We start from the raw sequence: 15,353 nt of genomic DNA, 5'->3' as shown, positions 1-15,353 counted from the left end.
GTTTCTTCTATTATTTTGCTCTAGCAAGTACAGAGTTTTTGGTCTAACATCATTGATTTATTTGGAGTGGATTTTTCTGCAGGATGAGAAATAAAGATCTAGTTTAATTACTTTTTCAGGTTTTGAACTCCATTTGTTAAAAAGAGTGTCTATTTGCCTTTGAGTATATTTGTCAAAAATCAAGAGGCTATAACAACCTGCATTTGTATCTTTATCTTCTATTCTGTTTTAATTGATCTGCTTGACTGTTTTTTTATGGTACCATGCTGTTTTGTTACTATATCTCTGTATTATAATTTGAAATAAAGTATTTTAACTCTTCCAGCACTATTATAATTATCATATTTTTATAATTATTAATTATATTTAGGAATGCATTATAATTTGTGGACTTTTATAATTCTAAATGAATTTTAAGTTGATTGTCTTTTTATGGAAATACTACCATTGACACTGTGATGGAATTTCACTGTAGCTGCAGATTACTTTTTTTTTTAATAGGTATATTTTACGGAATTGGTTCTTCCAGTTCATAAATATGTTAGGCCTTCTATCTTCTAGTATTTTCCTCAATTTAATTCATTAGTGTTTGATTTTGTGTGTGTGTGTGTATATATATATATATATATATATATATATATATATATATAGAGAGAGAGAGAGAGAGAGAGAAGAGATATTTAATTTCTTAATTAGGCCTGTGTCTGAATTATGTCCATGATTTCTTGTTTGACATATTTATTATTTATATATAGAAAAGCTTCTGGTTTTGTATGCTACTTATTTTCCTATTTGTAACCTTGTATTTGCTTTTTTTGCCTTACCAGGCTAGCTAAGACTTCTAGCACAATGTTGGCTAAGAGCAGAGAATGTGAAAAGCTTTTCTTGACTCTCAGTTTAATGGGAATGCTTAGAGTTCTTGCTCAGTTAGTATAATATTTGCTATATGTTTATCATATATACCTTTAAAAGGTTGAGACACGTTCCTTTTATTACTAATTCCTTAAGAGCTTTTACCATAAAGAGGAGTTGGATTCTGTCAGAAACCTTTTCTGCAACTACCGAGACAATCATATGATTCTTGCTCTTAAATCCATTTATCTAATCCACTACATTTATTCACTTCCGTATGTTGGGCAATTCTTGAATCCCTAAGAAACACTCAGATTAATTATAATCACAGGGAATCATCTTTCTCATACATCCTTGAATTCAGTTTGCATGTATTTTGTTGAGAATTGTTAGATACATGTATTCATGGAGCTTGGTCTATTATCTCTATCTCTCTTTCTTTTTTTCTTTTTTGCTGTTATCTTGTTTGAATTTTGGAGTAATATGATCAAACTCTTCTATGAAAATGGTTTAATTATTTAAAAGATGGGTCTTCCCATATCAATCAATATAATTAACATTGTCCCTACAGTCATGACATGGGGTCTAGCTCCCAAGTAATTTCAGATTCTATCAAGTTGACAATTAAGTTTAATCATCACAGAGTAATTTATTCCAGAAAAATACATGATATTTCTCAACAAAATGCTTGCAAATAAAATTCGACCACACATTGAAAGACAAAAAAATATCATAATCAAGCTAATTTCTTTTCATGAATACATGGATTATTCAATATATGTAAATATATGTAATTTACATATATTCAATATATGTAAATTATTCAATATATGTAAATAAGCCATATGTGGACTTATGACAGAAATCGCATGTTCATCTCACTAGATACAGCAAAAATCTTTGTAAAAATCTTAGAATCTCTTCATGATGGAAACCCCAAAGAAATTAGGAATATATCTAAACTATTTAACATAATACCATATACATATAATAAACCTACAGATAAATAACAAATATCAAGCAAATGAAAGGATTTACCCTAAGACAATGGATGAGACTAGTATTTTCACTCTTCCAACTCTTACTCAATGTAGTATTAGAATTCATAAACAAAGCAATAAATGATAGAGAGAACTAGATGGGATACAAAGAGAAAAGGAAAATCAAATTAGCTCTGTTTGCAATTGATATGACCCTATACTATCAATTTCATCAACAATGAACATGAAGAAAAGTTTATTTAAAAATCTAGTTCATAACAATGTAGCAGTGACCCGCTATGATGAAATGAAGTGAAGAAGGAAAAAAAATCTACAATAAAAACTAGAAGGTATTGAGAAAATAAATTGAAGAAGATGCCAGAAGATAGAAAGACTGCCTATGTGTGTGAATCAATAGAATTATTGTGGCAACATCTACATTATCACAGGCAGTCTGCAGAGTCAGTACACTCTCTATCAAAATTCCAATGATATTCTTCACAAACTAGGAAGAACAATCCTGAAATTCATATGGAAAAAAACTAGCAAATAAATCATAAGCAGTTTTGACTTTATGTGACCTCAAATTACAGTACATAGCCATTTTAACTAAGACAGCATAGTACTAAAACAAAAACATTCACACAGACAAATGGAACAGAAGACCCCAAATAAGCCTACAAAAGCTGCAGTCTCATGTATTTCATGAAATATATCCAAAAGCATACAATGGGTAAATGATAGTCTCTTTAGTGATTGGAGCCAGGAAATCCACATGCCCAAGATTATAACTATGTCCATATCTCTTACCAATGAATTAAAGTTCTTAATGTAAGACTTGAAACTTTCCAAGTACTACAGTAAATATAGGAGGAACAGTTAAGAATGTGGTCATAGGTGAAGACTTCCAGAAGAGAAAACTCCAATAACCTAGGAAATTAAAATAAGATTTGAAAGATTGTAGGAAATTATAAAGTTTGTCTTCAACAAAGTGGATAAAAGAGTGGCAAAGCACACTAGAGAATGTGAGAAAAAACTGACAACTAATCCACGAACAGGCAATTGATAATGCAGAATATATTTTCAAAACTCAAAGTATTAAACTGTAAAAATACCACAAATAATTCCAGGAAATGGGGCCAGGGAGTTGGACAGTTCTCAAAAGAAGAGCAAATAACTAAAGAGATAAAATCAGATCTGTATTGACATTTCATCTCACTCAAGACAGAATGACTAACACCTAGTGCTGCCAAGGATGTGAGATGTGAGCACATGGCATCCAGTGGAATGCAATCCAGTGTCACTGATAGGAAAATTCACTTTCGTGGCCCCTCAAAAAAAATCTAAAAATAAGACTACCCTATGTTTCAGCCATATCATATCTAGGTATATTTCCAAAAGGATCCAGGGAAATTTATAACTGAGTTTCCTGAACATGCATGCTTATTGCAACATTTTTTAAAATAGGCAATGTAACAAAGAATGTTTATAAAGAATATTTCTGGCATATATACATGTGAACTTGTATGCATGCATGCGTGTATACACACACACACACACACACACTGTCTTAGGGTTTTATTGTTGTGAACAGACACCATGACCAAGGCAACTCTTTTAAAGACAACATTTAATTGAGGCTGGCTTACAGATCCAGAGGTTTAGTCCACTATCATCAAGGCCAGAATGCTTCAGGAGGAGCTGAGAATTCTTAATCTGCATTTGAAGGCTGCTAGCAGAATTCTCGCTTCCAGGCAGCTAGGATGAGGGTCTTAAAGCCCGTGCCAACCTATTCCACACACCTATTCCAACAGGGCCATGCCCACTTCAACAACACCACACCTTCTAATAGTGCCACTCCCTGGGCCAAGTACATGCAAATCATTACATGCACACACACACACACACACACACACACACACACACACACACACACACACACTTGAATACTATCTAGCAGCCATAAAGAATAGATTATGATGTCTGGAGGTCATAGTGTTAAATGAAATAAGCCAGATGCACACAAAATGTGTTTTATCAAGTATTTCCATACAATTAGATTAAAAATAAAAAAAACTTGGGAACAGAAAAATGTTCCTGGAAAACTAAGGCAGGAGAAGAATGGACAACAGAAGAATAAGTTAGGCTTAAAGGGGATCTCAGTGCTTCGGAGATACATATGAAAGCACATGATAAAATCTATCATTTGGTATTATGTATATATAATACTGATTTGTTTTTGTTTTCATTTTTTGAGACAGGGTTTCTCTGTGTTGCCCTGGATGTCCTGGAAGTCACTCTGTAGACCAGGCTGTCCTCAAGTCAAAGATATACCTACCTCTGCCTCCCAAGTGCTGCAGATTAAAAGTATCTGTCACCACTGCCCTGCCATAATACTGATTTTTATCGCATGTAGGAAAACTATCAATTCATTTAGGGAACTGGCTATACAATTGGCAAAATAACTTTTTTTCTAATTAATTGTGTGTTTTTTCCCTCAGGAAGTATCATTTGTTCACTGTCTAGGCATGCTAACAGCAAGCAATGCAAAAAGGGACCTCACAAAGAGTGTGGGTTTCCCTTAGAGCTGTGAACAAAGCATGACCATTCTCATGGAGCCCAGAGGCCTAGGGAGGAGGAGTCTCACCTTTCTGCTGTAGGTATTGGACATGACAGGAGAAGGCAGGCACTTGTACAGAGAGAACAAAAGCTATACTAGACTCTACAAGAAGCTATGGGGTAAAAGGTGCTGCACAGCAGCCAGTGTGCCAGGCAGTTATGCTGATCTCAGCCATGCCTACTCTCTAACGAGCCCTAGGCTGTTACTTTGGCGCCAGAGGAGCACAGTGGTCCAAATTCAAACCACAGTTGCCAGCTCCAGGTAGCTCTCTTGAACTCAGTGATGGCTTGACTTTTTAGTTCTTACTGGAAACACTAATTTTGACAATAACAAAAACAAAGTGAAGGTTTCTCTAAAGCTTTTGTTCTCTGGAGTTCATAACTACCCCAGGAGTTTATCTCAGAGGCAATGTTGTTACTGATATGAAATTCAGACCCACAAATTTCAGGAAAATAACAGATTTAGCCATTATACCCCTTGTGGCTTTATTTACACAGCCATGGGCAGGCCCTCCTGTGCTGCATGTAGAAAACCAGAGTGTAATTTCTATGATCCCAGGAGTCACACAAAATCAAGTATATTTTATGGTCAGAGAAAACCCCATCTCTCAGAAGTCAGCATTATGAAGCAGAAGTCAATGACAGCATGTAGGCTGCCAGAGTTCTTGTTCTCCCTATTTATTCACTCTTAGAAGGTCAAAGACCCTTAAGAATTGCAAGATGTTTCATTGTCCTTCAGAAACTAAAAGGCTGAAGAGTCTGTGAGGTTAAGACAAGCCCTCACCTGAACACGAGTAACATGATCACTTATTGGGTGTGGACTCTAGTTCAGACTTCCTTGTACCCATCCTGGAGTTAGCACTGAACAACCATTGCTTGTACAACCACATTTTTCAAGTAGTCATGTGTATGTTGCTCTTACTATGACCATTAGGGATGATGCATTTTATCCTTCATGTTCTCTTCTGCAATCCTAGGTACAATGTGAAAGCAATGTAGTCATTTTTCCTAGGTTCTATAGTGTCCAGACTGGGCTTAAGTTCTTCACTCAGTGTTGGGCTGTCAGCTTGGGGAAATAAAGGGAATGGGAGAAAATCCTTGTCCCACCAGAGTTCCAGTGCTCTGAGTGGGCAGACGTGGGAGGACTACCACACACTTTCCATGTGGCCCCGTGTGGGCATCTGGCTGTGGGAAGTCATGGAACCCAGCCTGCTGGGGGGTGGACAAGAGGCAGTCCGAGGTTTCTGGGCCTCACAGAGACCAGAGATAACAGGTCTCAGATAACAGAGATAGCAGTCTCAGGCAACCAGATGTCGCCCAATAGAGCTGAGAACAAAGTGGGGACCCTGGGTGGCGCCTTAGCCAGCCTCAAGGCTGAAGAGAGGGGAGGGCTGTGAGAGGGGGCGCTGGATGGTTCCCACGTTGTTGATAGTCCCTGGTCTGGTCCGTGGCTGGAGTGCAGGAAGGCCTTCCAGCAGGAGGCTAGATGCTGCTCTTTAGGGGAAAGCCTATCCCATTGTTCAAACATGGCAGGCCTTGATAAGCAGAGACAGTCTATGGTTTTAGAGCTTTTTTGTAGAAAGGTAGGGAAAAAGAGAGAAGGTAAAAGAAAGAGAGAGGCCGGCTATGGCCATGAGGAGAGAAGGGGAAAGAGAGAGGGAGAGAAAAGAGAGAAGAGAGATAGAGATGAGAGTAAGAAAGATGAGAGTTTAAGAGAGAGAGGAGGGGCCAAGCATCCCCTTTTATAACGGGCTGGGCTACCTTGCTGTTGCCAGGTAACTGTGGGGAGGAATATACCTGGCTATAGTCAGGTAACTGTGGGGGTGGAGTCTAGCCAGAATGCCAGGAGCTTGGAACATTGTCTGCATGACTTATAGTCACAGGATTATGGAGTTGGGGTCTCTGTGGGTTAGGTACCTGTCTCTGGGAATGTGGCTCACTGTTATTTCCCTTTTGAGTTTTTTACTGGGTCTCTGGAGCAAGCCTCATTCAACAAAAACAGGCTGCCTTTCCTGGCCCCACAACTCGGATGTATCAAGTTGTTTCTTTGTTGTTTCATGCTTTCAAGGCTTCCAGGATCTGTGAGCCTGGGTCAGTCATATGTGATCTATGACATAGCTTTCTCTACCAAGAAATCAGAATGTTTTGTATGCATATATCAGGCTTAAAGAATTTCTGCCCCTGAATGAGGCTTCAGGGTCCATTAGGACCACTCTGGAGGATTAAACATGGAAATCACAGTTTCAAGGTTCTCCTCACTTCAGAGCCATGGTATCTTGGGCTGGTAGCTTATATGCATTAATTAGGGTCCCATTGTAGTGAAGAGACACCATGACCAAGGCAATTATAAAGGAAAATATTTCATTTGGGCTGGCTTATAGTTTCAGAGGTTCAGTTCATTGTCATCATGGTGGGAAGCATGGCATCATAGAGGAAGACTTGGTGCTGGAAAAGGAGATAAGAGTTCTACATCTTGATTCAAAAGCAACCAGAAAGAAACCTTTGCACTGGGTGGAGCCTGAGGCATACTTCCTCTGACAAGATAACACCTCTTAATAATGCCACATCCCATGGGCCAAGCATATTCAAATCACCACACTCATCCATAGGGACTTCAAAGTTAAGCTATTTCATAAGTGGACAGTTTTTGTTCACTTATGAAAATTCCAGAAAAGATGGGAAGGAAGAAATGAGTAGCATATCTGTTTTTCCATCAGTTCTGTTGCTTCCTCCGCCTTTGATTTACTTAGTGATTGAAAATATACCTCAAGTCTCACTGTTGTGGGGAGATTTTCTATTCCAAGCTCTCGCCTAAAAGCACTCTTTTTTCCTTTCCTCAGCACCAAACTAGAGGTTCTGATGGCTAAGCATTAAAAAGTATTTGTTGCTACATGCTAATTTAGTGTTCCACTGTGATTTCATATTACTCCACTGTGATGTCACAGTGCTCCACTGTGCTGTCACAGTGCTCCACTATGGTGTCACAGTGCTCCACTGTGGTGTCATTGTGCTCCACTGTGACGTCAGAGTGCTCCACTGTGCTGTCACAGTGCTCCACTGTGCTGTCACAGTGATCCACTGTGGTGTCACAATGCTCCACTGTGCTATCACAGTGCTCCACTGGGATTTTACAATGTTCCACTGTGATGTCACAGTGCTCCACTGTGGTGTCACAGTGCTCGACTGTGGTGTCATGGTGCTCCACTGTGGTGTCTCAGGCTCCACTGTGGTGTAACAGTGATCCACTGTGGTGTCAGAGTGCACCACTGTGGTGTCACATACTCCAGTGTGGTGACAGTGTTCCACTGTGGTATCACAGTACTCACTGTGGTGTCACAGTGATCCAATGTGCTGTCACAGTGCACCAATGTGCTTTCACAGTGCTCACTGTTGAGTCACAGTGCTCCACTGTGATGTCGCAATGCTACAATGTGCTGTCACAGTGCTCCACTGTGGTGTCACAGTGCTCCACTGTGGTGTCACAGTGCTCCACTGTGGTGTCACAGTGCTCCACTGTGGTGTCACAGTGCTCCACTGTGGTGTCACAATGCTCCACTATGATGTCACAGTGCTCACAGTGGTGTCACAGTGCTCCACTGTGATATCACAATGCTCACAGTGGTGTCACAGTGCTCCACTGTGGTGTCACAGTGCTTATCTGTGGTGTACTGTGCTCCACTGTGGTGTCACAGTGCTTATCTGTGGTGTACTGTGCTCCACTCTGGTGTCACAGTGCTCGACTGTTGTGTCACAGTACTCCACTCTACTGTCACAGTGCTCACTGTGATATCACATTGTGACACTGTGGTTTCAGAGTGCTGCACTGTAGTGTCACAATGCTCCACTCTGGGGTTACAGTGTGTTCGACTGTGATGTCACATTGCTCCAATGTGCAGTCACTGTGCTCACTGTGGTGCCACAGTACTCCACTTTGCTGTCACTGTGCTCCACTGGGATGTCACAATGCCCCACTGTGATTTCACAGTGCTCCACTGTGGTGTCACAGTGCTCCACTGTGGTGTCACAGTGCTCACTTTGGTTTCACAGTGCTCCACTGTGCTGTCACAGTGCTCCAATGTGTCACTGTGGTTTCAAGTCTATTATACAAGAGCAAGGGTGTGAGAAAGATATTTGAAAATGTGGTTATCCATTCCAAGAAAAATTCACATATGCAAAATAAATGCCAGGGGTAATGGTGGGGGCTGTATCTTATCCAATAACTGCTTCTGTGAATTAATAGATCTGGATGAAATCACTGAAAAGGACCATGTTTAAAGATCTTCAGGGCTTAGCAAGTGTGTATACAGCAGATCAATCTTTTCTTGGTGCCTCAATTGACACATATTGGCATGTATTCATAGACTAGCACGTTGTGTGGAGATATTCCACATGTATTCTCTGTGGAATGATTACATCAGGATGATTAGCTGTCTACCACTTCCTATACATCTTATTGTTTTATAACATAAGAATTCCTCTCTGCTAGCTATTCTGAAAACCAAGTCCATAATAATTATTTTTAGCTACTGTCATTATACTATATAATCTTGGCAATGTGAGAGTTGTAGGACTTGGGTCAGAGCTACATTAGAGAGTCTTCATCTTTCTTATGTAGAATTTAGAACCTGTTAGAGCAGAGTCTAAGGAAGTGCCAAGTCCAAAGTATTCAAGCAGATGAACTGAGCAAAAAAAAAAAAAAAAAAAAATGGCATCTGGAGGTAGCTGGCTTTGAAGCAAGACAAGGGAACTGAAGGCAGGGATGTAGAGCTGGCCACAGACCTCGTGCTGAAACAATTGGCTGGGGCCCTGTAGAAGCAATATTTGTGAGATTTCATAGAGTACCTCCTCATCAGGGGTTGGCAAGAACCGTCACATGCTGAAGTCAGCAACTCCATTGGAAGGTTCTGCATAGTACAATCTGTGCCACTTCCACTGGGACTTGTGGTAAGGAGGTGCAAATTCTGTGACATGGGGAGCCAGTTCTGAAAGATGCCCCTCAGAGAAATCTTCACCTATGTACCAGGAACATGAAGCAAGAAGAACATCCCACAGGTTAGATCACTGAAATGGAAAGCCCATTGTTGTTCACTAACAGAGAACATAAGACCATATTGGGTACACAGAGGGCTGGATACACCTTAGAAAACACAAAAAAGCTGAGAAAATGGAAGGTGACTGCAAGTCACATTGCTTATATTGGTGTAGTTCAACCTAGAGCCCTTCATTTTGAATGGTAGGAACAAGCACACAAGTAAAACTATGTTACAGGGGTTGCAAGCACCTCAGGTGTTATGACAATGCCTCATTCAGAAACCTACAAATGAAGTAGGAAATTTCAAAGCATAAAACAATTAGTATAGAATCTACAAGAGAGACTATTTGTGTGGGAATGGCACCCTAAATATTTTATAGATACCACCAGCCCTAAGGGACATCGCTAGTCTTTTGACCATGCATATAGGCTGGACCCTCTATTTTTCTCTAATAATAGTTATTACTACAGTGCTGGGGACATAAACCAGGTATCTGTGGATATTACACAGGCTCTCTCCCACTGAGTCACTGAGTGTGTTAATTCTGCCAACACACTATTTATTTGTACCATGTATTTCACTGTAACACGTCAAAACCAGGAAAGAAGGTCAGGAGGGAATAGGTGCTCCCCAGCATGAACATATGCAAGCACTCCTTGTGACATCAAAAATTGATACTACCATTCCTCTACTCCTGGATGTTTCAGCTTAAAACAAGTTTTGAAAAGAAAAAGAAATATTGGCTTTGAAAATATCCTGTAGTAAGCAAGGTAGAGACGTGGCATGGCCCACATTCATATCACAAATGCCAACTGTTCAAACTGGAACAGTATCTCATTTTCCTACATTCCAGTCAGCACTGGAGGTCTTGGAATATATTCTTTGTTGTGAATAGTGGGTTGCTATAATCTGAACCTTAATCTAGAGTAAATTTTGTGTTGTTCTTGGGATCAGACTATAGGCCTCAAACTGTACCCTAGATATCCTTCTCCCTTTCCCTCTCCCTCTCCCTCTCCCTCTCCCTCTCCCTCTCCCTCTCCCTCTCCCTCTCCCTCTCCCTCTCCCTCTCCCTCTCCCTCTCCCTCTCCCTCTCCCTCTCCCTCTCCCTCTCCCTCTCCCTCTCCCTCTCCCTCCCCCTCCCCCCCTCCCTCTCCCTCCCCCTCCCCCCCTCCCCCTCCCCCTCTCTCTTATCTCTTTCTCTCCCCACAATTTCATTAGGTTGCCATGCTAGCCTTGATTCATTTCTAGTCCTGTACCAATAAGACACTCATTGAAGCCTTGGGCATTACTTTGATTCCATCCCAGCCTAAAATCCTCATGTCCTGTCATACAAGATGTGTACAGCTGTCTCTCCATAATCAAATACTCAGTGCTCAGAAACCCCAGGAGATGTGAATGTTTGTAAACACAAACCATCTTCAAACATTTGTTGTCCAAAGGTTGGCTAGAGTAAAGTATTCTGGCTTTATGATCATTGACTTTCTTAATATGCCCCCTGACTGAAAATCACATATCTTCCTGTGTGGCCCAGACTTGGACACTCTATAGAACATTCTCTTTGTCCCCTAACTCAGTGTTGGAAAGAAAGAGTCATACAGTTGCTCAAAGTTGCTTTGTAGCTGTAATTTAAACATTAAGTTATAATGGGACAAACCTATTTGTTCCCTTTTTAAAAACATTTTGGCAGGATAGGTTAAAAGAATTGGGGTACAAATTTGTAATCATGGTATGCCACGTCAGGGGGCAATCAGGTGATTCTGCTGTGATTGATTTTTTTCAGCTAGTTATAACGCCAAGGACAAACCTTTGTTTGGGAGACAGTTCTGAGAAATGGGTAATTGGAAAAGCAGCAAAAGAAATGACTCGAAGTCAAGGGTAGGTGCATCTCTGTCCTCTGCTCAAGTAGCTCTCCAGATAGCCCTTGGGTTTTCCACCAAAATATGAAAACCTGCTAAAGAAAATTCTAAAAGAGCTGTAATAGCTCCCTAGATAACTCTTGGATTTTCCCAACTAAGGCAGAAAACCTGCTAGGCAAATTCAAAAAGCTCTCTGGATAGCTCATTGATTTTCCAACTAAAATCCAAAAACCTGCTAGGAAAATTCTAGAAACTCTCTGTATAGCTCATATCTTGCTGACCAAAGACCAGGCTTTTATTTGCATAGGCTACTTCCTTAGGAATTCAAAGGCATGCATCATTATGACTGTACTTAAACTTGATTTGTCTCAAGCTGGCTTTGAACTCAGATATCTGTCTGCCTTTGTAAACGTAAACAATAAGCTTAGTTGAGTGGAATCCCACCCTGAGATCACCATTCCCTCTCTTCTTGGTACTCCTTTATTACTTGAATCATAAGCCTTGTTTCTTAACTAAAAGAAAAGAACTTTTCTTTTAATGACTCATTATAGTAGCTGTGTCTACTCTTTCCAGTCCATGAAGCCCCTCATACAACTCATATTGAATACTTATATTTTCAAAGTTGAGAAATCCTGTTTATGTATTCTTGAACTTGAGTTTTCAGAGTTCTTTGCTACAGGCTTAACAGATGTCCTGAAGGTTACAGTATTTACATTTGGCTGAAGAACATTAGACACATTCTGGTTTCCCGGGACCAGGCTGTTTCTGATCCTCATGGAGTCATTAACCTAAGCAGGGTTCCTGGAAGGAGGATAATAAAGTAAAAATATATACATTATTAACAAACAAGCCTTATGCCCACAACAACTGTCAGAATTCATGGTGACCCACCTCCCCCTGGCTCTGCTGTATACTGTATATATATATATATATATATATATATATATATATATATATATATATATATATCTTGGGGCCTCATATCAGCTGGTGTATACATTTTGAGAGATCTCTGCAGCCCAGGTTAATTAAGACTACTGGTCCTCCTACAGGGTCATCCTCCTCCTCAGATTCTTCAAGCTTTTCCCTAATTCAACCACAGAGGTCAGCAGTTTCTGCACATTGGTTTGGTGTAAATATCTGCATCTGAATCTTTCAGCTGCTTGTTGGTTCTTCCGGAAAGCAGTCATGACAAGCCTCTTCTTGTGAGCACTCCATAGCCTCGATAATAGTGTCAGGCCATTGGGCCTCCCCTTGATCTGGATCCCAATTTGGGCCTGTTGCTGAACCTCTCTTTCCTCAGGCTCTTTTTCATTTTTGACCCTTCAGTTCTTTCAGAAAGGAACAATTATGGGTCAGAGTTATTGACTGTGGTGTGGCAACCCCATCCCTTACTTGATGCTGTGTTTTTCTGCCAGTGGTGGGCACTACAAGTTCCCTCTACCTATTGTAGGGTTATCTTTTAAGTAAGTTTCACACATCTGCAAGTCCTTCTCTGACTCTTTCAAGAATAATCACATTAAAAAATCAAGAATCTCTCATCTCTTAACTATGAACAGAAACATATTATCAGTGCTGAGTAAAGAGAACTCACAAGGCTATCTGAAATGGGAATGGCAAGAGTGCCCTGATAGTAAACAGGAAAGCCTGGGGCTAATCCAACAATGCAGGTGGATCTCAATACCTTCTTAAGACTCTATGAAGATTTCCATAACATTAGCATATAATGCAGGACATTGGTATCAACCCTCATAAGGCTATACAGCAAGGCAAATAACCCTAGAATAGTGTTGGGGTCACCCAGCACTGCATTTTTGTCCCTGTAGATTAATGATCTCTTTTCTTACATCTTGGAAGTGCCCAATGTAAGGCACACAAAGAGATAAACTTGCAGAAACTGGCCACTTAGCCTTAATTTGAAATAGCAAACATAGATCTTTCTAAATCTAGAATAAAGAAGCAAACTTAGAACTATCACAGGAAGACTAGACTCCATCTTCAGCTGTAGGAATTACCTTTGTTACTTTGTTAAAATTGCTCTATAAGTCTTTAGAGTTTCCTCATTAACTTTATATAAACTCTCTTACTCTATCCTGACAATCCTTTTTTATTCAGTATTTCAGAACTTCTGCGGGAAGTTGGCTCTATAGACTTGTAAGATACATTTCCAAAGCAAGAACTTTGTAAATATAAATATTAAATTCCATTTACTTGGTAAAAGAGTGACTTGCCATATGCTTTTCAAAAATATTCTTTTATATGATGCTTCAGTCATTGTCTTAGTGAGGGTTTCTATTCCTGGACAAAACATCAAGACCAAGAAGCAGTTGGGGAGGAAAGGGTTTATTCAGCTTACACTTCCATACTGCTGTTCATCACCAAGGAAGTCAGGACTGGAACTCAAGCAGGTCAGGAAGCAGGAGCTGATGCAGAGGCCATGGAGAGATGTTTTTTACTCGCTTGCTTCTCATGGCAGACTACCAGCCCAGAGATGGCACCACCCACAAGGGGAGCTCCAACCTTGATCACTAATTGAGAAAATGCCTCACATCTGGATCTTTTTTTTCCCCCAACTGAAGCTCCTTTCTCTGTGATAACTCCAGCCTGTGTCAAGTTGACACAAAACTAGCCAGTACAGAGTCATTTTAAAGAAGTTTGTTAATGGATTAAAATCAATCCCTTAAAATTATTACTATTGTCACCTTGGAAAATTATTAATGGCACGCACTTATGCTTTAGAGATAATCACATAAGGAATTCTCCTGTGGTGACATTATGCCATTTTGAGAAAGTGAGATGAGCAACTTAATAATTTAAAAAAGGTGTCTTCTGTTCATATCTTCCTTTTGTGGCATTATCAAGTATCCAGACATGGTAGCAGGCTTTTGAGGGCAACGAATGGCTTTTATGCCATCACTGATACTGGAGTGTCTCAAGATATTTATTAGGTATAATTACCACCTGAAGTCTTTGTTATTATGGCTTACTTTATATACTCATTTTGTAATCAGTAGAGAACACTGTGTTCCGAGAGTGGCAAAGTATTATTAGTGCTAGTATTAGCTCAGGGTAGAGGTTCTAGTTTGATTGCTGTTCTTAGTTTCTGTTTTGGTTAATTTGATTAACTTGACAGGATCTGGAATCACCTAGAATATAAGTCTCCAGGCACACTTGTGAGAAATTGTCTGGATTAGGATAATATTTGGTGCACACACGGGATGAGTTATCATGATCAGGTGAATTTTAACTGTAATCAGCTTCATTCTAAGTTCTAGAGTGGAGGATTAAATAAAAAGAAGAAATTGGGCTGAAAAATTCCAATACCCAAATTGAAAAGTACACACACACACACACACACACACACACACACACACACACACACATACACACACACTCACACACACACACACACACACAGTCACTAGACTGAATGTAGGAAGACATAGATAAGAACTATCTCTTATAGAGACGATGTGTGAACTTAACAGCTACACATCAACTGTTCCAAATATGTGCAGGAGGAGGAGGATGAGGAGGAGAAGAAGGAGGAGGAGGAGAAGAAGGAGAAGGAGAAGGAGAAGGAGAAGGAGAAGGAGAAGGAGAAGGAGAAGGAGAAGGAGAAGGAGAAGGAGAAGGAGAAGGAGAAGGAGAAGGAGAAGGAGAAGGAGAAGGAGAAGAAGAAGAAGAAGAAGAAGAAGAAGAAGAAGAAGAAGAAGAAGAAGAAGAAGAAGAAGAAGAAGAAGAAGAAGAAGAAGAAGAAGAAGAAGAAGCTGATAAAGGAGACTATTAGCAAAATTATAATGAAAATCAGAATTGCATGTGAACTCATGACCAGTATGAAGACAAAGTAAAATTCTGGAACTCAAAATTTCAATGTAAAAATCAGTAGCATATTTGAGATGTCACAAGAACACACACACACCACATCTCATGCATACATGCAGAAAATAAGTAGGGCTCTGAAGAAAAAACATAAATTCTTTTTATCAGACTAATATTCTGATAAGTTTGCT

General features: G+C 39.8%; 1 non-coding gene across 1 annotated transcript; it reads right to left on the bottom strand.

Annotated features, from left to right (window-relative positions):
* Positions 1-11,405: 11,405 nt before the first annotated feature.
* Positions 11,406-11,467, bottom strand: LOC115032628 (U7 small nuclear RNA). Its single transcript, XR_003838265.1, has one exon. It is a non-coding gene; the product is annotated as a U7 small nuclear RNA (small nuclear RNA).
* Between the last annotated feature and the right edge of the window lie 3,886 nt (positions 11,468-15,353).

Source organism: Mus caroli, unplaced genomic scaffold (genome assembly GCF_978045245.1).
Source record: "Mus caroli unplaced genomic scaffold, Mus_caroli_1 scaffold_13, whole genome shotgun sequence".
NCBI lineage: Eukaryota > Metazoa > Chordata > Mammalia > Rodentia > Muridae > Mus > Mus caroli.
This window is presented reverse-complemented; position numbering and strand designations above follow the sequence as displayed.